A 22847-nucleotide genomic window follows, 5' to 3' on the forward strand; every position below is an offset into this window, starting at 1 on the left:
TGGATTAGCTCTTCTCTATGTTGAAGATATCCACTTCCATCAGAATACATCCTCATACAGTATCATTGTTGAAGTGTATAATGATCTTCTGGTTCTGCTTGTTTCACTTAGCATCAGTTGATGTAGAAACAAGAATTCTTATAAGGTGCTAAGTCAGTGGAATTGATAAGACAATGGTTATCTCGTTTAGTATGATGCTTAAAAGTTCTCCAGTTTAGTATATGTACTTAGTACTTAATATAGTTCTACAAGATTCACACCTATGATAACTGAGTATATAACAGCCAGCAAAGACTGATATGATTCATTCACTCCATCTCACACCACTGTGGTGGCAGGCTCTTCTCCTTTGCTTCTCCACTGAAACCAAGATTCCAGAAGCCCCAGGCAAGGAGACAAGACTTTGAAGGAGATAATAAAGGATTTGGATTTTAACACCTGGCTACTCTTGTGGTGATTACTGAACTGAAAGGAGGGCTACTCTCAGAAACCCCTAAGAAAACTGAACCAGAGAACTCTGCATAAAATAGGTTTTTGGAAAAGTTGGGTAAGCAGGATATAACAACAGATGAAATGATTAACAATTTACATTTTATGACTTAATCTTGGATTTAATACTGTTTATAGTACTTTTGACTAGCCGTGATATAGTGTAAGGAATCTTAGCTGTGTAATCAGGGAACTTGAGTTCAGATACTACTTGTGTGACTTTGGGTCATGTAACATGTAGAAATTTGGGAGTGGGGAATGGACTAGATAAGCTCTGAGATCCCTTCTGGTTCCATCTTTGGAATTCATATTTAATTATCATAACTTGCAAGACTCTCTGAGTATAAGCTCTGATGTCCTCATTGCACTCAGAAGAAAACTGCCCCCAGAAAGTTTTAATGACTCCTCTGCTCATAACAGCTAATAAGTCTTGGAGCACGAAGTAAGCCCGAGATAGCCTGTCTTTCTTATCATTGCCAGTTCTGTTGTTTTTGTTCGTTAGGGTCTATATAATCCTGTGTTTTGTAGCTTGTGCTTTGCATTTCTATACTAATGACACCTTTTCTGTTGGGGCCTTTCTAGTGAGATCATAATAATTCCTTTTTGCTTTTCTACCTTGTGAATCTCTAATTTCAGTTTGAATAGGAGCTATCACTGCCCCATACAGAAGTAAATAAGACATATATACCAATACAACAGCAAGATCAAGAGATGAATTTATGAATAAAAAATTATGCATAATAATAAATCTCAGACAATGTCATGCTTACAAAAGATTCAATCAAGAGAAAAAATCTCCATTATTCCTCAGCCATATCAAAATTGTTTTAGATGTTATGGGTATTTATGTCTGTATGTCTATGTAAAGACATATATGTGTATATGTTTGCATGTATGTATGTATAGAGCTAGATATATATGGATATTTTATGTATACATGCTGTGTTTGTCTATGTGGGCATTTCCAGATATGTGTAAATAAATATATCTTTGCTGAACTGAAGTATGCATGGGAGATGTGATAGGGAGAAAAGGGGGAAAAAAGATAAAAGTCAAAAGTACATTGAAGAAAATAAAAATCCTAAAAGGAAGCTAAGAAGAAAGGGGCCATTATGAATACAATTCTATTATTGTATATGCTTTCTTTAAAAGTAAAAAATTTATTGTTTCATATTTTGAATCCTAATTTTCTGCTGAGATGGGGCAATATTTTTAATTTTCTATTTCTTTTTTCTGTTCCTATTTTTTTTTTTTTAAATTTGGAAGTAAAACAAAAACAAAAACAAAAACAAAAACTGAAAAAAACCCAACCTGGACCCCATTTCTCCTGAAGGGGTCACTGTCCTCAACATGAATGTTATTAGTTAGGCTGCCCTAGACATTCAGAAGGAGTCGCAGAAGTTAGCCATAGAGCCATGAATTTCCCAGACTCAGCTGTAGGAGAAAGCTTTGGGAGTTTTGAACAACTGTTAAAAACAGTTTTTACTAACAGTTAAAAACCGTTTTAAACAGCTCCCACTGTGTTCAGAGCATTCTAGAAGCTAAAGGCCCTCTATTGCTGGCTAGCAGAAGGCTAAACCAAGTATCAGGCCCTTCTACTAGACATTCCCAATTTAATTCTGGGTGTGTCACACTTGTTACACAGTCCAGTGATAGTATTCATAATTGGGAGGATACTTTAGATTCAATCTACTCTAATGGACCTGATTTGAGAGATGTTCCTCCCCAGAACATTGATGGTGAATGGTTTATGGATGGGTCCAGTTTTTTTGAAGATGGGGACAGAAAGGTAGGTGACTCCATGGTGACCTTCAAGAGTACTTTGGAGGCTAAATTACTTCCCCTGGGGACCTCTGCTCAGAAGGTCAAACTCATTGCCCTCATCAAAGCTTTAAAATTTGGGAAAGGATTTAGGAGGAACTTCTGTATTGACTCCATATGTGCCTTTCACAATTGACATGCTCATGGGGCTCTCTAGAAAGAGAGGGGCTTTCTGACGGACAACACTTCCCCCATGATGTAGACAGGGGAAATTCTATTTTGATTGCAGGCTGTCCCTGAACCCAGAGAGTTTTCTGTAATGTTTGGTAAGGGACATCAGAAGGGAGATTCATTCCAGGTCAGAGGGTAACAAGCTTGCAGAATCAGATACTCCAGGTTCACAACGGCCCTTAACCATGACAGCCCTGCTCCCCAGACACCCCGAATCTTATTCATCTTTTTGTAGTTGCCAGAAATAGGCCCATGCTAAAGAAAGGGGTTTAGTCTTTCCCCCTCTGGCTGGTTCCAACTCCCTGTGGCCAGCTGATAATCCCAGAGGCAAGCCAGTGGGAAATTTTCTTTGGCCCACACTGGGGAAAGACAGCTTCCATTCCCTGTGTCAAGCCTCTTTTCTCTGGACAAGCCAGCAGATTAGTCAAGCCTGGTCAATATGTGCCCAAGTAAATCCTGATGGGGCTGTTAACCAGCCCTCCCCACATCCCTCTCTTTGAAGACCTGCTCAGAGGAAGCTTACCTCTCCTGGCAGGGAGACTTTTCTCATAGGTCCCGTTGCAGGGCTTTAAACTACTTTTGGTTTTTGTTGGAACCTGTTCCAATTGGATGGAAGCCTGCCTTTGCATGACTGAACAAGCCCAGGAGGTAGCAGAGAAATCACAAAAAGAGATTTTACCTTACTGTGGACCCCAACTCTTTCCATAGTGACAGTAGTGCAGCCTTCCCCTCACAGATAACCCAAACTGTGGCTGAGCCACCTTAGATTATCTCTGTCTGGCATCCTCAGTCTAGGGGAAAGGGGCAGAAAATGCATCCTCCCCTCCAGGGAATCCTCCCTAAGCTGTATCTGCAGACATGGGAAGAGGGGGTAAAAAGCCTCCTGATAAAGACTACTGAAAGTCTGCACTGCACTTGGGGAGAACACTGAGCTCAGCCCCTTTTGACCTTTTACAAGGGCAGCCATACTTCCCCTCTGACATTCTGTAGATTCAGAGCAGCATCTGGTCACCCAGTTTGTCCCACAGCTTGGCAGAGCCCAGAAGGCCCTTTCTGAATGTGAACATCTCCCCAAACCAGCAGGTGTTCATCCCCAGACTTCATCCCCATAAATGGGGGCGACCTAGGAAACTTGAAATCATGGATGGCCCAAAGTCCTGACCTGCTGGGCACCAAATGGAAAGGACCACATGAGGTCATTTTAATCATCCTCCTGCTGTTAACTTCAGAGGCCTTCCCAGCTGGACTCACATTGCTAGAATCCGACATGCTACTCCTGTTACCTCTGCTTCTCCAGACCTTCCTGACTCCTCATGAGAACCCAGAGAAGACCTGAAACTGCTGTTCCCCTGGAGCACTGGAAAGGTATTGTGTGAAGAAGGGGAACTTGTCCCTGTCTTCCCTTATTTTACCCCTTTGCATTTCTCTTTGTTACTTTCCACTCTCTTCTCCAAGTTAACTGTTTCCTTTCAAACCTCATGAACCTTTTCAGTGCCCTTTGAACCATTCATCCCAAGAACAAGGGCCCTACTCTGAGTGCCTTTTCTCCAGGTCCCTTTGTCTCACTTTTGGGGATTTCCCCCTCCCTCCCACCCCGGGCAGGGCAGGGAGGGAGAGGTGGGGGGGTAATAACTCCTTGGTTAGGTTAGGAAACTCCATAGGCAGCAGAAGCCTCAGGATTGTGATGTGTGCTGTGGGCATTCTCAAGGCAGTTGACATCTGTGACCTTATGGACTAGTGGCAAAGGCCACATTTCTGTAGGTCACTGTGTCTACCCTGGATGTTTCCCCATTTGTACTAGCCACCCCCTTGCTACCAACTTGACACTAAGTACTTCTTGTTTTCCTACCAGAAAGTCTCTCATTCACGCATCTCAGCATGTCTGTCACATGCACAGAAACTGTCAGTGGAACCTGTGGTGGCTTTATTACAACCCAGATGTGGGGTCTCCACAAACACTGGTAGAGGAAGTGGCTGTAACCATCTCACGTCTACCTTAGTTGCACCTCAGCCACCTGTACTTGCTAAACTGAGGGCTTGGGCACTCACTGTACCTGTGACTATGGACCAGTAAGGAGAGAATTGTGCAGTACTTGTTCCAAAATTATTTCAGTACACTCACCCAGCACTTCTGCATCACTCCCTTGGATATGAAAGGGTGTATAGAATAAGGGTAGTGGGACAAAGTGTTAGATTAATGGGAAAAATGTAAAGGGGTTGAAAGGATGGCCTAGAACAAGGTGGGATTCAGAAGGGTGTTTAATCAGAGTGGGATGAGGAGTGGAGACTAATGGGAATGAGAAAAAGGCAAGGAAAGTGTGGAGGGAGAAGGTAAGGGAGAAGTCCATGGATGGGAGAAGTTAAATAATAGCAAGACAAATTAAAGATCAAAATAAAGAAGAGTTAGCAGAAATAAGAAATAAACTGAGTGCAGCCTCATCTTATCATCAGAATGTGGCCTCAACTTATACCCTAATAATTGGTAGAAGCTTTGAACAGCTACCTGTGCTATAATAACCAAAAGCCCAGGTGTCCCCTTATCTTAGAGAAATTTCAATTTCCCTTTTGTTAAGTTCTGCCATTTTTTGCCCCAGTTAACATTATGGTAAGGAGTGTGTCATTGGCTAGTATTTTTTATCCCTGGGTAGATACTATATCAGCCTGAACTTCCAGCCACTTGGAGAAAAGGTCAGAAGGGGCTGGGGTTTCCCTGTTAGGGTCTATATAATTCTGTGTTTTGCAGCTTGTGCTTTGCCCTCCTACAATTCTACTGCTGACATTGGGGCTCCTAATATTGTAGTAACCCTGTCTGCTTTTTACCTTAAGAATTTCTGATTTTATTTTGGGAAGATTTGGTGTCCCCCACATACTTAACTTTCAGCTCAGCTTGAATTTGCCTTCTAAGATGACTTTAGAGGTCTTATATATTCGTCCCAAGGCTGTATTGTCCAGTTAGAGAGGTCTGGGATTAAACCTAAAATCTGCTGAGTGATGAAGACCCAGAATAAATGTTTGGTCAAGCTGCCAGACACATGATGTGGACATTTCAGGAAGACAAGGGTGGGCAGTTTGACAACTCTGTTAGAAGTCTTAATATTCCTCAGGGAAAATGGTGCCCCTAGGAGCTGTGGAATCAATCTAGTTGATTTTAAAAGAAAATCTCAAAATCTATTTTAAAAAGAAAAAAATAATTGAAGACTTTTCTCCTATATTTTTCTTTCTTTACATATAATTTAAAAGAATATATAAAATGAGACAAATGTTTTTGAAATCTCAAACACAAAAATTTTCCTTTGAAAATTCAATTCAATTTTTTATTTTTTATTTTTAATATTGTATCTAAAAAGATAGTCTATCTTTCCCATTTTTTGGATCAAATGAACTAGGGACCAAGAGATGAAAGCTAGATAAAACCTAGCTTTACTTTTGTAAAGGGAAGTACTCACTCTGTTATATAGGGTGAATGTTGCTTCTAAATTTTCTCCTCACCACCTTAAAGAAATCCTTAAAAGAAGCCTGATGGTCAGCCATTTCTGTCTGGAGCCTTTAGGTAGAGTGCCTGGGGACAAGCTCAGGAAAGTGCTCAGGACCCAGAAAGTAATTCGGTTGAGAAGACTGAGGTGGCTTCCTGCTCATTCTGGGGTTGAAGGGAAGGTAATGGCTCAGCCAAGACTGGTCACATTAAGGGCTGCGCAGGTAAGGCCAGGTGCTGGTGCCAAGAGGAAGGCACAAGCTCCTTCCTTTGAGACAGTGACCAGGAAATAAATTCAGCCTGGTAGTTGAGGTGGAGCACCTGCTTAGTGCTGAATAGGATGTTATTTTCCTGTCATGATGAAATCCGGTGAGGGGGAATCTGTGAAAAGCACTGACTTGGCCATTTTTTGAGGCAACAGCTCCAAGTCTGTGGGTAAAGAAGGGAATATGTGAGCAAAGGAGAAGGAATCAGGAAATATAAGATGTGGGTGGGAAAGACAGCAGTAGAACAGGGAGCAGAGATCAACTCAGAGTGATACCTGGCCTTTGGAGTAGAGCTGGACCATTTTCAACTTGCTCTGGCTTGTGCCTCATTTTACACTTACAGTATGAAGAAGCAAAAGGGAAAACTTGCTCATTCAAGTTTTTTCTCGTAAATCACTTGTTTTTATAAATTGTTTCCATGGAATCCCTTAGCCTGGGATCTCCTCCAGGCCAAGGCCTGGCTTGGGCCTTTCTTTATATCCCCCCAGTGCTTAGTCCAGAGCTTTACCCACAGTAGACAATAAATGCTTCCACTTGTTCTTTCTCCTAAACTCTGCCCTCTGACTTCTTCCTTCCTTATTCAAGTGAGTTTTACTAATTGAAATGAAAAATAACTAATAACCTCTAAAGTTGGAAACTAAAAGATCTCTTTATCTTTTTAATCCTGAAACATTCAGGATCTCTCTTTGGCAACGTTTTTGGAAGTGACTGCCTTTTCCCCCCTCTTATTTAAAAGTTTTCATGATTCTGCTTTCTCTAGGTTCTTTACTGACTTGTGTGACCTCCTTATCATTTAATTCTTTGGCCAGATCTTTATTCATATCATGGTTGCAGGTGGTCCCTTATGTCTCTGTCACTGGTCATTTTTGTGCTCTATGTGCTCCTATTTGAAGACTTCACCAATTTCCTTTCCATCCAGTTTTCGTTTCTATGCAAACCATCCCAGGTATTTTGACCCTGCCTCAATCTCTCTTGAGCTCTATTCCCCTTCCCACATGATATCTTTTAGACATTTTGACCCAGATGCCCAATTTTCAAATGAATCTCAGCATGTCCAAAACATTCTTTGTTTTCAAAACTCTCCCTTCTTCTGAAATTCTCTATTCATTTCCTAGGTTGCAAGCCCAGTCATCCATCATAACTCTTCCCTTTTACTTAGCCTACATTTCATCATTTAGTTACACGTTTTAATTTCTTTCTCTGCAACACTCCTCCCCCAGAGGTTTTCTTTTCTTCACTTTCATAGTTATCAACTTCAGGACCTGTATATATCTCTCCTAAACTATTCTGATTTTTCTATTAGGATTATGCCTGCTGGTGTTACTTTGTATATACTCTATGTGTCTGGCGTATTCTAGTTTACATATGTGTTGTTCTATTAAAATGAATATTTTTATCTTCATCATTTTGTGCAGTGACTAATATATAATACCAGAGAAAATTAGGTTTTTAATTTTAATGTCGAGAGTTTAAGCTAGCTGATTGAATGGGATTAAAGTCCAAAGCACTCGGTATAGATAAACCGAGGCAGAGAGAGCTTACATAGGTTTGTAACTAGGGTTTGCAAACAGAATACATAATTTGTAAACAGAATACATATCCTGGACATAGAATCTTAAAGGGGAAACAAAGGCAGATAAAGGGGCAAGAACACTGGGAGAGGATGTACAAGCCATAATTCCAGGAAAGGATCATAATAATCCTGACAAGATAGGGGGTCAAGATAAGAAGTTGAGGACAGGAGACAGCAAGGTACAGAGCAATACTCAAAAGGAGGAGACATCATCTTAGCAAGGATAGAGATAAGGCACCAGGACATTTAAGACACAATATTATGTAAAGGGTGTCTTAGTTTCAAGGCTTTTCTGGGATTTTTTCTAAACTCAATTTTCCCAGTCCTAATTGCAAGGAAGGAAGGTACTACTGATAGTTTATTATCCAGGGTTCAACAATAGACAGACTAGTATCACTAAATGTTTATTTGATTCTCAGTCTTGGGAAATAAGCTATTTCTTCTCCCCATTCTAAAGTTGGATTTCCTTAGGGAAAAGCATATCAACAAATAAGTACCAATTTTATTACAATAACTACTTATCCTCCCAACTAAGTAGTAGCCCAAGAAGCTCCTAATAAGTAATTTCGCACAGTCTAGCCATTACTTTTCAATGTGTAGTATGTTTTTTATAGTAGAGCTAGCCTCAGACACAATTGATTAAAGTGATTAATTCCTTCAGATTCCTTTCCCCATATCCTCCTTTCTCCATCTCACTTTATCTCTCTCCTCCTCATTAAAAGTAATGGAAAGGAGCAACTGAAACTCTCTCAAATGACAACAGAAAAAATGGAGGATGAAGCATTACATCAAAGTGCAAGTAAAAAGGATGACTCTCCATAAAGATAAAGTTCAATTCCTGGCTATGGTTTTAAGTGGAATTTTCTGAAGGCAGGGTGGAACTGTCCAAATAACACAATTTGAAAGCAATTCAATAGTCTGATTTCAGAACATCCTATGGGCCCTGTCAGCTCATTATTCCATGGGCTTCCATCCCATGGAATGGGATGCTTTTTTCCCCCTAGAGTGCTCTCTTATTATATTCTCAAATGCATGAGAAAAGGTCAAACAAGTGACTAAACTGTGGGCTGAAAGGGCCAGCCTGAGAGAATTGAACTAGTTAGGAACTAACCTAAGTCTATGCATGCCTTAGCAAATGATTTTGTGGGCCTTATACAACCTGAGGTCTAGACCATCCCTGAGGCTCTGTTGCTTCAAGGCTGTGTTGCCCAAAAGTTGCCCTGCAGCAACTGGAGAAGTCAGGAATTGAGTCTTAAAACCTCCAGACTGATGAGGGGTCAGGCTAAATATTTCTTAAACAGCTACCTGACACTTTGGTGTGGAGATTTCCTGAACTTTAGGGTGGGAAGCTGTAAGCAGTCTAATATTTCAAGGTCATCTTTAGAGTAATGATTGTCCCTGCTAGCACTGGAAGCAATCTAAAAAAGAAAATCCCAATTAAAATCTATTTAAAAAGGAAAAATCCAGAATTTTCTCCCATATTCCTCTCTACATAAAAATGAGACACATGATTTTAAAGTCACAAAGAAAAGTTCGTTTGAAAATTCAATTTTTTATATTTAAGAAGGATGTTCAATATTTTTTGCATTCTGAATCAAATGAGCAAGGGACCCAGGGACCAAGGTTGGGTGGAACCTGGCTTTCCATTAGGAGTTCTTCCTCAGTCTGTAAGGCAGAGCAAATGAGCCTTCTAAATATTCATCCAACCATCTAACACAAATTCTTAAAGGGAATCTGGAGGTCAGCCATTTCTACCTGGGGCTTTTGGGTGGAGTGCCTGAGGACAATGTCAGGAATGTGCTTAGGACCAAGAAAGTATTTGTTTGAGAAGGCTGGGGTGGCTTCCTGATTGTCCTGGCATTGAACGGGAGGTAATGGGTCAGCCAAGACTCTGGCCACATCCAGCGTTATGGACTGCACAGGCAAGACCAGGTGTTGGAGCCGTGAGTGGGCCACAAATTCAGCCTGGCAGTTGAGGTGGGGCACCTGCTCAGTGGTATTGAGGGATCTTTTCCCTATCATGGCTAAATCCAGTAGGAATCTTACGAATAGCACCAACTTAACTTGCTGGTAGAGGCTTTTTCTGGACAATGGAACAAAGTCTGTGGATGAAGAAGAGAACACAGAGCAAAGGGGAAGTCTTGAGTTAGGCAGTATGTTGAGTGTGGGTGGAAAAGACAGTAGCAGACCAGGGACAGAGATCTGCTCAGAGTAATAAGAGGTATTGTCCAATAGGTAATTAGCCTTAAGTGCTTGGTTGTCTGATTCTAGTGCACCTATTCAGAGTTTCAGCCCTTTACAGACTTCTGTCTTTTTAATCCTGAAAACTTCAGGATCTCTTTGACAACATTTTTGGTAGTGACTGTCTTTTCATTAAGAATTTCCATGATTCTGCTCTCTAAGTTCTTTACTGCTTACTGCTTAGTTTCTTTGGCTGGATCTTAATTTATATCATGAACCCAGGGACTGACTCACTCATGTCTCTGTCACTGGTCTTTTTTTTTCTCTGTGTGCTCCTACTTGAGGACTTCATCAATTTCTCTTACATCCAGTTTTCATCCCTAGACAAACCACTCCTAGGTGTATTGATCCTGCCTTAATCTCTCTCTTGAGCTCTAATCCCCAAATCCTACTGTGTGGTACGGAAATGGTGAGGGAACACCATTTAATAAAAAAAGCTGGAGAGAGCTCTAGAGAAAAGCAAAGTTTATTGTACATTCTCACGAGAAGGGCGTCCCACTCTTCGAGTAGACAATGGAAGAGAGGAAGCGCCTCCTGTGGGCAGGACAGCACCTTTAATCCCTAACGCAAAACGCCCCCTCCCACCACTGACCCTCATCCTCATTGGCTGAGAGTCTTACATTCTAAACGCGAGATCTACCCATGAAATTGAACTTGACCAATAAGTACATAGTTGCCCATATTTGGATGAAATAGGGAGATGTCATAGGAGGGGAAGGCAATGCCCTTCAGAGTCCTTCCTTCAGGCCTACTCGAACTCTGAAGTAGATGAAGCCTTACTCGATTTTCACAACTGTCTTGAAAGATCTCACCTCCTCTCGTTCAGTGCCTCCTCTTATTTTGTACACTGAGATCTCTTCAAATTTTTGTAACATAATTTCACATTCCCTATGAATTCCTCACTTCCTTCTGGTTTCTGTTGGCCTTGGGCCACCGGCTCCACCCTTACCCTTTTAACAGCATCTATTTAACAGACCCTTCAGCTTTCTCTTCCAACCTGATCATTCCAGATGATGAGTTTTGGACAATTCTGGTTACTAATCTGATCAAACAAGGGATGTAGATAGGGAATAATATAACACCACTAAGGGCTAGAAGGCCCAACCAAAGGAGCTGCTTCCACCAGCTTTCCAAACCAGGACCATCAAGAAGTATTGAACAGTGAGGTCCAAGTCTGTACAGAACATGAGCAAGTTTCCTAATGTTCTTAGTGATTTCCTTCACTAGATTACCATTGTTATCAATCTTTATACAGCATGTGGATAAATTTAGTTTAGCACAAACTCTCCCTCAGCCAACAAATAATTCAGCACAAGTCTATGTTGTAAAACAGCCTCTCTGGTTTGAGTAGCTTCATCAGCCAAAAGATGTAGTGCCTCAGCTGTCTGATTGGTGATAACCTCTACAACTGCCTGAAGCCTAATTATCCTGTTCAACATGTATATTGGAGTTCTATATCCCCAACTTCCATCTTGAGCCCAAGTCGCTGGCCCATCCTCTTTGACTATTCTTTCTGGAGGCCAGGCCTCACCCCAACCATTTGCATCTTCAGTCCAAGTGATGGAGTTATCTAAACTCCGTTTCCCCCTTCCCAAATCATCATACAACTGAATCCCTAATATTGGTTTGCAGTTACAATGCACTGGATTCAGAATCAGTGTTCCCATTCAGTGGAGGTCCCCTCCTCTTATGTAATTGGAGGTCTCCCCTGTCTTAACTGTCCACTCTGATAAAGGTGGCGCCACAGGTCCTTTTGTCCTGGTGTGGTGTGTCCAGCCTCGTTCCTGGGTGCGAATCGCAGTATCTGAAGTCAGTATCACTTGGTAGGGTCCGTCCCAGCACGCAGTCAGCTTCTCGTCCTTCCAGGAACGGATCAGCACCCAATCACCAACCTGAATTCTATGAACAGGGAAACCTAGAGGAGGAGTCTGAGCTATTAGCCCTTTTGGTTGAAGTCCTTGCAAATGTTCCAGCAATGATTTAACATATCTCTTAACAAACAAATCCTTAGTTTCTAAAATAGGGTCCCAGTCTCCCTTAGGATAAGCCTGGAAAGGATGACCATACACTAATTCATAAGGTGAAAGCCCAATATCTCTACGCAGCTTGGTCCTGATTCTAACCAGAGCGGAAGGCATTTCGTCCAAGGTAGTTGGGTCTCTAAAGATAACTTAGTCAGCTGCCGTTTTATTTCTTGGTTCATCCTTTATACTTTCCCAGAAGAGGGAGGATGCCAAGGGGTATGGAGATCCCAAGTGATTTCTAAGGCCCTAATCAGATTCTGCAATACCTGGGCAGAAAAATGTGTTCCCTGATCCGAGTCTATCCTCTCCACCATTCCATATCTGGGAATAATTTGTTCTAATAAGACCTTACTTACTGTCGAGGCAGTTGCTCGGCCTGACGGGAATGCCTCCACCCATGAGGTCAGATGATCCACTATGAGCAGCAAGAACTTAAGGCGACCCACTGGCGGCAGCTCAGTAAAGTCCACCTGGATGCTTTGGAATGGTCTTGATTCCAGGAGGTGGTCCCCCTTTTGGAAGCTGGCGTTGGGCAGCCCTGTTAGTCCTTCCACAAACAAGACAACCGTCCACCAGTTGTCGAGCCATAGTATATAGGCCGGGGGAAACATACCTTGTCAGTATAGCATCACACAGGTTTTGGACATCCCAATGACTGCCCTGGTGCAATTGCTGAAGGACTTGCCTCATACTTGCTTTGGTCAGTACCTCTCTGCCGTCAGGTAAGAGCCATCGTCCTTCCGAGTTCTCAACTGCTCCGAGAGTTGAGGCTTTCTCTTTTTCCTCCTGAGTAAAACTAGGAGAGGGTAGACTAGGGGGAAGTACAGGTATCAAAACCATTATATGAGAGATTTCCTGATCTCCGGCTCCCTTGGCCTCCCGGTCTCCTAATCTATTTCCCCTTACCTCAAAAGAATTTCCCATCTGATGTCCCTTTACATGTATTACTGCTATATTCCTAGGAGTCAGAATGTTTTCTAGTATCTCTCTGACTAGTGTATGATGAACCAGTTCTTTACCTTTACTGTTTACAAATCCTCTTTCCTCCCAAATCCTCCCAAATACATGCACCACACCCCAGGCATATTTAGAATCAGTATATACATTCCCATCTTGGTCACGCAATAATTTCAACGCTTGATTTAAAGCATACAATTCACAACAATTCACAAGTTTGAGCCAACTAATGGGCAGATAGACTGCCCTTGGTAACAGTGGAAGTTCTAACAAACCCATTTCTTTCCCCATTTACCATCCTAGAAGAACCATACATAAATTCTAAACAAATATTTATCATAACCTTGTGTTGATAACAATAAGGAATTTGTCCCAATGAGTTTATATCCAAGTAGATCTTTCATAAGTGAACATTATTCATACAAATCAGTTTGTTTTTAAAAACACCCAATGCAAATACAATCATATACAGAATGTCTAATTCCACACAAGAGAATTCAAGAAGTTTTGATAAGAGATTCCCATTAACTTGTAATGGGAGAGACATTCTGCTATTCTGAAACATAAGGTCTTATCAAGTATTCTGATAAAGAGGCAGCAGGGGGGGAGGTTTGCAAAACTAAGAGGCAGGGAAACTGAGGCAGGACTGAGTCAGGACAATAATTCAAAATTAAAACATAAGCTAGCCAATCATAGTCTAGCAAACTTTCAGCTAGAGTCCCCTGTAAAGGCCTTTTGTCTCTGCAGCCTTCTCCAAACCCCGCATCTAGTGGACAGGTAAAGAGCTTTTTCAACTTTTTGCAGCCTCTCCCTTATCTGTAGAGACAAGAGAGGGAGACAAAAGGAGACCTTTCGTCAATCGCAGCAATTCTTAAAAGAATTGTGCGGAGCATAGAGCTCTAACAACGATCCAGGCCAGAAGCAGCCTGGATGTCCGCTGCAAAAAAAAGAAAAAAAAATCTTTTACCTTTTCCAGAGTTCCATTCAGTACCCAAATTATGTCTAGTTTTCGAGGTCCTTCATCAGGGAACCAAAATGATGAGGTAAGCAAAGAGTAAGTAGTTTCCAATTCGGCCTGAACTGAAATAAGACATCAGTTTTTCCCAATTTTCTGACCAGTTGAAATCTGTTTCCCTTCCCCCCCCTGTTTACAGAAATTATCAGATTATACACAACAGACTAGTAAATTTCCCGAAATAGCAATAGTCATACAGTTTTATACAGCAATAGTTCTGTTCTCCAGGGGACAAAAAGGAAGCAGGATTAAAATTATGATCTTGGATTATGGAGCATTCTTTTCTAATAGTATTGCCTCATGTTTCAACACTCTGGAATCTGTGAGCCATCTCCCAGCCCTCTAGATTTAATATTGTTCTAACTTGAATACCCCTTCATTTCATCTTCTCTGCATATTTAATAGGGGATTGAGTGTCAAAAGTTCTTTCCCCACCATGATCATGCAAAATATGAAAAACGCATCTGAATTTAGATCTATAGTCAGGAGTCAAGGATTGGGGTTCCAGAGATTGCCAGCTTCGTCTCAAAAAGAAAGGCAAAGTGGGAGCGGTCCTAGCACTGTATATCTCACTGACCACTTGTCTCTGATTACAAACATAAGAGGAAAAACCAGGGGCATGATTTATTTAAGGCAGTTTTACTTCAGGTAGCTGTCCTAATTTTAACCATCCCACCTCCAGATGGTGGAGTTTAACGACCTATGCAAACAGTTATACCTGAATTCAAAACTCCATGTAAATATTAGCTTCAGTCCCAAAAGATTTTATCTCCTACAGCAATTATCATTAATCAAGGCTTCAGGTGAATGTAGTTCTCAAGAATCACAGTAAATATTCATCCTAGGAAGTTCACAGATTATACAGTTTCTTTCATAAAGTAGATGGTTCTAGGTTTAACATTACAGATTATTTTGCCTTCAAAATACTCAATACAAGAAAAATCCTAAATCTCATGTTGTCCATCCCGTTTCCACAGAAAAGAAACTTTCACATCTTTCAGAGTTAACATCAATACTCTCTTCATTCTGAAAAGGATTAAAATTTTTGCAAATAACCCTATCAAATTATCAGATCAGATTAAAATAACCTTTAAACAAGGTTTAAACCTTTAAACATTGAATAATTTGCTTTCAGAAAACTTCAGTTCCAACTCCCTAGAACAGTTATAGACTTGAAAAATAAAAATAAAACATTGTTATTAACACCATATAAATGTAGGCTGTTCCTTTAAACAGTAGAAATAATATCTAAATCAGCAAGGAGGTGCAGTTATTAAAAACAAACAAACAAAAAAACCCACTATACTTAATGGGAGGGACCTCTCCATGTGGTCACCTTTCCCCCACACCACCATGCTTCCCGACCCAATATATCATAGCTCCATTTAAACTATTTATTACTTTTACAAATCAATCTTTCCTGTCCCATCTTTAAGTAAATATATGTATATATTTTTAAACTTTACACTTCAATGTTCGCAAGTAACTGACCCAAATTTCATAAAACTTAATACATGCCCAACAGAGCTGACAAACACTTAAGGCATAGCTCAGTTACAAATTACCCAATACCTCTAGCAAACACACCATCGAAGTAGGGAGATACAACCACAACCTCCCCTAAGTAATCTACCAGCATTTTGTTTTAAAAACCTATGTTTTAACTAAAAATCCCAAACACAGCTTTAAATTCCCAATAATATAAAACTACTTTGCTATCAGATTTAAAACAATGAACTTCACTAAATAGCGGTTTCTTTCCCCCAGCCCACGTGGCCCTGCTGCAGTCAGGACTCGTGGGAGGAAGAGGAAGGAAGCCACCGTCTTCACTGGCTCAATCCCACAAACTTCCCCATGTACAGGGTTTCTGATCCCAAATGGGATCTACTAACAGGTATTTCTGGTCAGCTGAAACGACCCCTGCTTCAAAGGACATATTTCTCCTCCCCGCCCAAAGGCCCCTGGAAGGGCTAATGGAATTAAATCCTCTCAGGTCCTTCCTTTCAGGTACCATTTAATCCTTTTGGCACCACCAGTCTGCAACAAAACAATACCTTATCCGCTTTTTCTTTTTATTTTTCCTCATATTTTGGCAGTTTGTTCCAATTACTTAATTTATCTCCCAAGGGAATATCTACCGGTATTTTCTGATATTTTTCTCATTTCTCTCCGCGAGGGCTGGCTGGGACTAGGCCACACCCATTGAATTTGGAAGGAGTTTAACAGACTCCTAAACGCCCAAACACGCTAACCGTCGCCGGTTAACTCAGTCACCCAGGAAGGCCTAGCTCTCTTCCTGTCTACCGTCTACAGCCCCCTCCAGAACCTATAACTAGACTCAAGGGGCTTCACAGGATGCTTACCTCTGGGTTGCTGCGCAGCAAATTACTTGACTGATCTGTCCTCCACCAACTGGTTGGGATTTTCACCGTGGAGTTTCCGTTGCTTTTCTCTGAGTTTCTCCACTTCGGGTCCACTCTACGTCAGGGAGCAAGGAGAAGCCCCTGGAAGCTGGCGGGCTGCCTAAATCAAGGCAGGGCGCCATCCCACTAGCACCCAGGAGTTCACTTACTCACCGAGTAAAGGATCCCGGACGAGCCCCCAAACTGTGTGGTACGGAAATGGTGAGGGAACACCATTTAATAAAAAAAGCTGGAGAGAGCTCTAGAGAAAAGCAAAAGTTTATTGTACATTCTCGCGAGAAGGGCGTCCCACTCTTCGAGTAGACTATCGAAGAGAGGAAGCACCTCCTGTGAGCAGGACAGCACCTTTAATCCCTAACGCAAAACGCCCCCTCCCACCACTGATCCTCATCCTCATTGGCTGAGAGTCTTACATTCTAAACGCGAGATCTACCCATGAAATTGAACTTGACCAATAAGTACATAGTTGCCCATATTTGGATGAAATAGGGAGATGTCATAGGAGGGGAAGGCAATGCCCTTTGCTCGAACTTCAGAGTCCTTCAGGCCTACTCGAACTCTGAAGTAGATGAAGCCTTACTCGATTTTCACAACTGTCTTGAAAGATCTCACCTCATCTCATTCACTACATATTCTCTATTGGACATACTTTGACTCAGATGCCCAATTTGCAACTGAATATCAATGTGTCTAAAGCACAATTCGTTCTTGGTCTCCCAAATTCTCCTCTCTTCTGAAATTTCCTACTCCAGTTACCCAGCTTTGTAGAATCAGTCATCCACAACTCTTCTCTCTTAGTCTACATTTCATCCACTTAGTTCTGCATGTTTTAATTTCTTTCTCTACAACTCTGCTCCCAGAGAACTTTACTTTTCTTCACTTACCGAACTATCAGCCTTAAGACCCTGTATACTTCTCTCTTAAACTATTCAAACTATTGAGCTGAACACTTTTCAACTTGCTCTTGCCTGTGCTATCCCTCATTTAACACTTAGGGGAAGACCAAGGGACAATTTTTTTTTTCATGATTCTGCTCTCTCTAGATTCTTTACTGATTTGTCTGACCTGCTTGTTGTTTAGTCTCTTTGATTGGATCTTTAATCATGTCATGGATCCAGGAATAGACCCCCCCTTATGACTGTCATTTTTTTTTTTGCTCTGTATTCTCCTACTTGGGGACCTCATCAATTTCCCTGACATCCAATTGTCATCACTATGCAAACCTATTTCTTCTTCCCATTCAGCTTTGGAAGATGGATGTCAACAAACAAGTACTAAGAACACTTATTACAATAACTACCCTATTCTCCCAACTAAATGACTAGAAGCCCAAAAAGGCCTTAATAGCTCATTGGGATAGTCTACCTACATTTTTTTATCTACAGATAAAATGAACAACTGTGCCCATCCCTTACAATTAAAAAAATGCAATGCAATATATATATATATATATATATATATATATATATATATATATATATATATATATATATATAAATTTTTAGATTACTGAGAATATTTTTATGAATTTAAAATACAGTTTGGAGAAAGGTCAGATAAGCTCCAACAGTTGTCAGAAGGTCAATTGTCAGAAAAAGGATCAGAACTTTGATGCTAGTCTGCTCCATTTCCCTTCATGCCAAGGGGATGCACAAGTCTCTATGGTTCAGCTTGATCCATAAACTGAAAGGGGAAATTGCTTGGAAGCTCTAAGCAATCAGGATCTAGAGGCAGTCTCAAGTTCACAAAGGAGGAAGAAAATAAGATGAAACATCTTCTCTGTTCTCTGCACTGTGCTAAATAGCCCTTACAATATAGCATGTTTTGTAATCCTTACTGTTGTAAGGATTGTTATCCTGATTAAACTGAGGCAAACGGGTTAAATGACTTTGCTTCAGAGACACTCAGCTATGTGTGAGACTGAATTTAAACTCTGGTCATGATGACTTCCAGAGCCAGTTTTCTTAAGATCCTACAGGCCTTACATCTATTTAAGAGAACACTAGTTGATTAGGAATAAGGATGAAAATCTCTTTTGTATGTAGTTGAGTCTCGGGTGGTTTGTGTTATCTCCCCAGAGTCTAGAGGAGAAGGTTTATTTCTTAAAATATAAAAGGTATCCTAGCTGTTCCCCCATTGAGGACAGAGGAAGAAACATCATTTCCATCTCCTAGAAGTATTGGAGACTGTGGATGAGATAGTTTAGGAAAACTATCAAGGATGATGTGAGGCACAACTAGGTGGGGCAGTAGATAGAGCACCAGCCCTGAAGTCAGGAGGACCTGAGTTCAAATCTGACCTCAGACACTTCCTAGCGGTGTGACCCTGGGCAAGTCTCTTACCCCAATTGCCTCAGGGGAAAAAAAATTGTGTGAAAAGTCTTCATAAATTGATAAATTAGACAAGAGATTGAATGGGATAACTGAGTGAGGACCTCTCCTAAAAATGAGGTTTGGAACTATACCCTAATTAACTTTTTTTGTATGTTACAGCCAAAAGTTTCAGTTGTTTCCTAACATTTCCCTTCTGTTCCCCCTGTCCTTTACACTACAATTAATATTAAGTACCTAATATGGTACAACATACTATATGATACAGTGTGTTATTGACTAGTATTATTTGTTTCGGGGTAGATTTTAATCTCTGGGTAGATTTCTACATTAGAATGTAAGCCTGGACTCCCCCAGTCAACTGGAGAAATGGTCAGAAGGGGTGGGGACACTAGGGTGTATATATATATATATATATATATATATATATATATATATATATATATATATATATATATATATATATATATATATATCCTGTGTTTGCAGCTTGTATTTTTTTTCCTGTTTTTATTCTTTCATTATAACTTTTTATTGACAGTACATATGCATAGATAACTTTTTACCACATTATCCCTTGCACTCACTTCTGTTCTGACTTTTCCCTTCCCTCCCTCCACCCCCTCCCCTAGATGGTAAGCAGTCCCATACATGTTAAATGTGTTATAGTATATCCTAGATACAATATATGTACAGTTCTCTTGTTGCACAGGAAGAATTGGATTCAGAAGGTAAAAATAACCTGTGAAGAAAAACAAAAATGCAAACAGTTTACACTGATTTCCCAGTGTTCCTTCTCTTCCCAGTGTAGCTGATTCTGTCCATTATTGATCAACTGGAACTGAATTAGATCTTCTCTTTGTCGAAGATATCCACTTCCATCAGAATACATCTTCATATAACATTGAAGTGTACAGTGATCTTCTGGTTCTGCTCATTTCACTCAGCATCAGTTGATGTAAGTCTCTCCAAGCCTCTCTGTATTCCTCCTGTTGGTCATTTCTTACAGAACAATAATATTCCATAACATTCATATACCATAATTTACCCAACCATTCTCCAATTGATGGACATTCATTCATCTTCCAGTTTGTAGCTACAACAAAAAGAGCTGCCACAAACATTTTGGCACACACAGGTCCCTTTCCCTTCTTTAGTATCTCATTGGGATATAAGCCCAGTAGTAACACTGTATTTTGCAGTGACACCGCTGTCATTGGTAGCTATCCTTTCTCATGAGATCATAATTATCCTTTTTGTTTTTTACCTCGAAAGTCTCTGATTTTACTTAGCATAAATGTTGCTGACCTATACAGCTTTGGGATCCCATTCTGGAATATTTCTTGTTTGTGAATGATCTCTCCCTTACCAAATCCTTGGACTGGTGCTCTCCAGAGAGCTCACTCTACTGTGGTCCTTGGTTGTGATTTGGGAACTCCTGCTCCAATCAGATCAATTGGAAGAGAAACACTTGGAGAAAGCAAAAATGACTCTGGAATATGATACTGAAGATAATAGAATTAATTTGGCTCAGGAGATAAGCCAGTGGAGAAAAGTTTGGAATCAGTCAGGTAAATTATACACACAACTCAGGCAAGCAAGAAACTAGTGGTGAGGGGGGAGACACTAAGTAATAAAGTCAGTAAGAATACTTAGCTTTTGACTAGAACTAGTGAGCTGTCTGGGTAATTGGGCTTAAAGATAAAGATTCTAAGCTGTTATTGTCTGTAAAGCACTCCCTTTTTCCTTGTGGTTGGGAGACTCCAAAGGAAAGTTGTAATCGTGCTTCTATTTCTTCTTGGTAAGATCAGGTGAGTCCTCCATATAAAAGTACAAGAAGCTATGAACCATGGGAAAGGAACAGTCCAAGATTTCTGGCTCTAAAAACCTATCTAGTGTCTTAGAAGGTAGCTAAAGTACCAACATTTACAGGGAAGGACAAAAAGAAAATGATTAAATACTGTTGTTTTGTTTCAGCAGGCACCCCCCTCAGAGGAAAAGTCTTCTGGTCAAAGTACCAATTCCCCAGAGATCTGAGTGTGCCAATAATTGAATCTATTGATACTGAGGAGAGTGAGTATGCAGCCTTGTGGTTGCAGACTGCAAGATAATTTGTATGCCCCCCAGTCAACCATGGCTCCTATGGCTGGGCTCAGGAACTCCCCTTCTTACCTCCATCCCAAGGAGGAACAGAGAAAGGGAGCTTGATTAAGATCTACCATCTATTTCTTCTCCTAATGGCCCCATTTGGAGGGAAATTAAGCAAATATTTAAAAATACATTTTATGTGTATGTGTGTGTATGTGTGTATGTGTGTGCGCACAGTGTGAGCCTCTGATTTGTCTTCTATGTTTCAGTCACCTGAATTACAAAGGAAAGATCTTACTATTTGGGATTTAACTGTACTTGTCAAAGTGTTTTCTATCCCTATGTGGCGTAAGAAATCTAGGGAAATAAAATTTTTCTCCCTTCCCTATCATAAGGGTTTAGGGACGAGTATAAATTTTGGGTGGGAGATTGGAGCTATTATAAAGATTTTGTCAAATAAATTTCTGGGGGTACAATCAAGATGGCAGAGTGAAAACTAGGAAGCTCTTTGGGCTCTCCCAGTTTTCCTCAAAAGCCTCATGAAACTAAGCCTTTGAACAGAGTGTGATGGAATGAAGCCACTCTTCAGCTCAAGCTAAATGGGAAAAACTTCAAGAAAAGTTAGTCTCACTAAGGAGGCGGGGGCAGACGAGAAACGGGAGTGCCTGTGGGAGGGTCCAGAGTGTGATGGAATGAAGCCACTCTTCAGCTCAAGCTAAATGGGAAAAACTTCAAGAAAAGTTACTCTCACTAGAATAAAATGAATGTTCAGTCCAGTTCAGACAGACTCTGGGAAAGCTGGTGGAAGGGTCATAATCACAACAGATCAACAAATCATCAGTCCTATTTTAGTAGAAGAATAGATCAGTGGGGAAGTCTCCAGTCCCAGCTCAGAAGGCAAATTCTGAGAAACCAGGGATTTTCCTGAAAAGAGCAGGCAAAGCTACCCCTCCAAACAGAGGGAACCCTTGCTCAAAGCCAAGGCTCAGAGATCCACAGGAAGTTATGCTCCATGAGCAGGGTTTGAGCACAAAAGTTAAAAAAAAAATACAAAAAGAAAAGGAAATTGAGCAAGAGAAGGAAAAGAACCTTGACCATAGAAAACTACTAGGGTGACAGGGAAGACCAAAACACTAATGAAAAGAAAATGTCTACACAGGAAATCTGAGAGTGATATGAATTGGTCTCAAGCCCAAAAAGCCTTCTTGAAAATGCTCATAAGAGACTTTAAAAGACAAGAGTAGTAGAAGGAAAAAATGAGCAAAGAAATGAGAGGTATGTAAATAATCAATAGCTTGGAAAAGGAAGACAATTCCTTAAAATATCTTCAAAAGTAGAATTAAGTGATTGAAAAAAAAAGATACAAAAGCAAACTGAAGAAATGAACACATTAAAAACTAGAACAGGGAAAATTGATGCTAACAACTGTGAGACATGAAGACTCTATTAAACCAAATAAAAAGAATGAAAAAATGGAAGAAAGTAGAAAAACAGTCAACATAGACAATAGATCCAGAAGAGAAAATTTAAAAATTGGTCTACCTCAAGATCATGACAAACAAACTAAAAAAAAAAAGCCTGGACAGAATTTTTCAATCAAAGAAGATTGTCCCAGTAATCTAGAAACAGAGAGGATAATATTCATTGAAAGAACCCATGAATTGCCTTTAGAAAGAGATCCCACAAAGAAAAGCCTCTAGAAAAGATAGTTACAAAACTCCAAAACTACAATCTCAAGTTTAAAATGCTGCAAGCTGCTAGACAAAAATGATTCAAATATCAAGGAACAAAAGGATTAACCAGGATCTGGCAACTTCTACAATTAAAGAATCAGAAGCCAAGAATACCATATTCTGGAAGGCAAAGGATCTAGGATCACAACCAAGAATTACCTAGTGAGATTCTGCAACATTTTTTAGGAGAGAAGATGTATTTTCAATGAAGAGACTTTTGCAATCTTTTCTATTGAAAAATACC

General features: G+C 40.4%; 1 long non-coding RNA gene across 2 annotated transcripts; it reads left to right on the forward strand.

Moving 5' to 3' along the window:
* The first annotated feature begins 1870 nt into the window (after window positions 1-1870).
* LOC141561649 (uncharacterized) lies at window positions 1871-22343 on the forward strand. 2 transcript variants are annotated; one of them, XR_012488102.1, is made up of 3 exons: window positions 1871-2278; window positions 3562-3846; window positions 19589-22343. It is a non-coding gene; the product is annotated as an uncharacterized LOC141561649 (long non-coding RNA). The 2 variants fall into 2 exon arrangements; XR_012488101.1 differs by having other exon boundaries at window positions 3565-3846.
* Window positions 22344-22847: the final 504 nt, after the last annotated feature.

Source organism: Sminthopsis crassicaudata, chromosome 3, assembly GCF_048593235.1.
Source record: "Sminthopsis crassicaudata isolate SCR6 chromosome 3, ASM4859323v1, whole genome shotgun sequence".
In the NCBI taxonomy this organism is placed as follows: domain Eukaryota; kingdom Metazoa; phylum Chordata; class Mammalia; order Dasyuromorphia; family Dasyuridae; genus Sminthopsis; species Sminthopsis crassicaudata.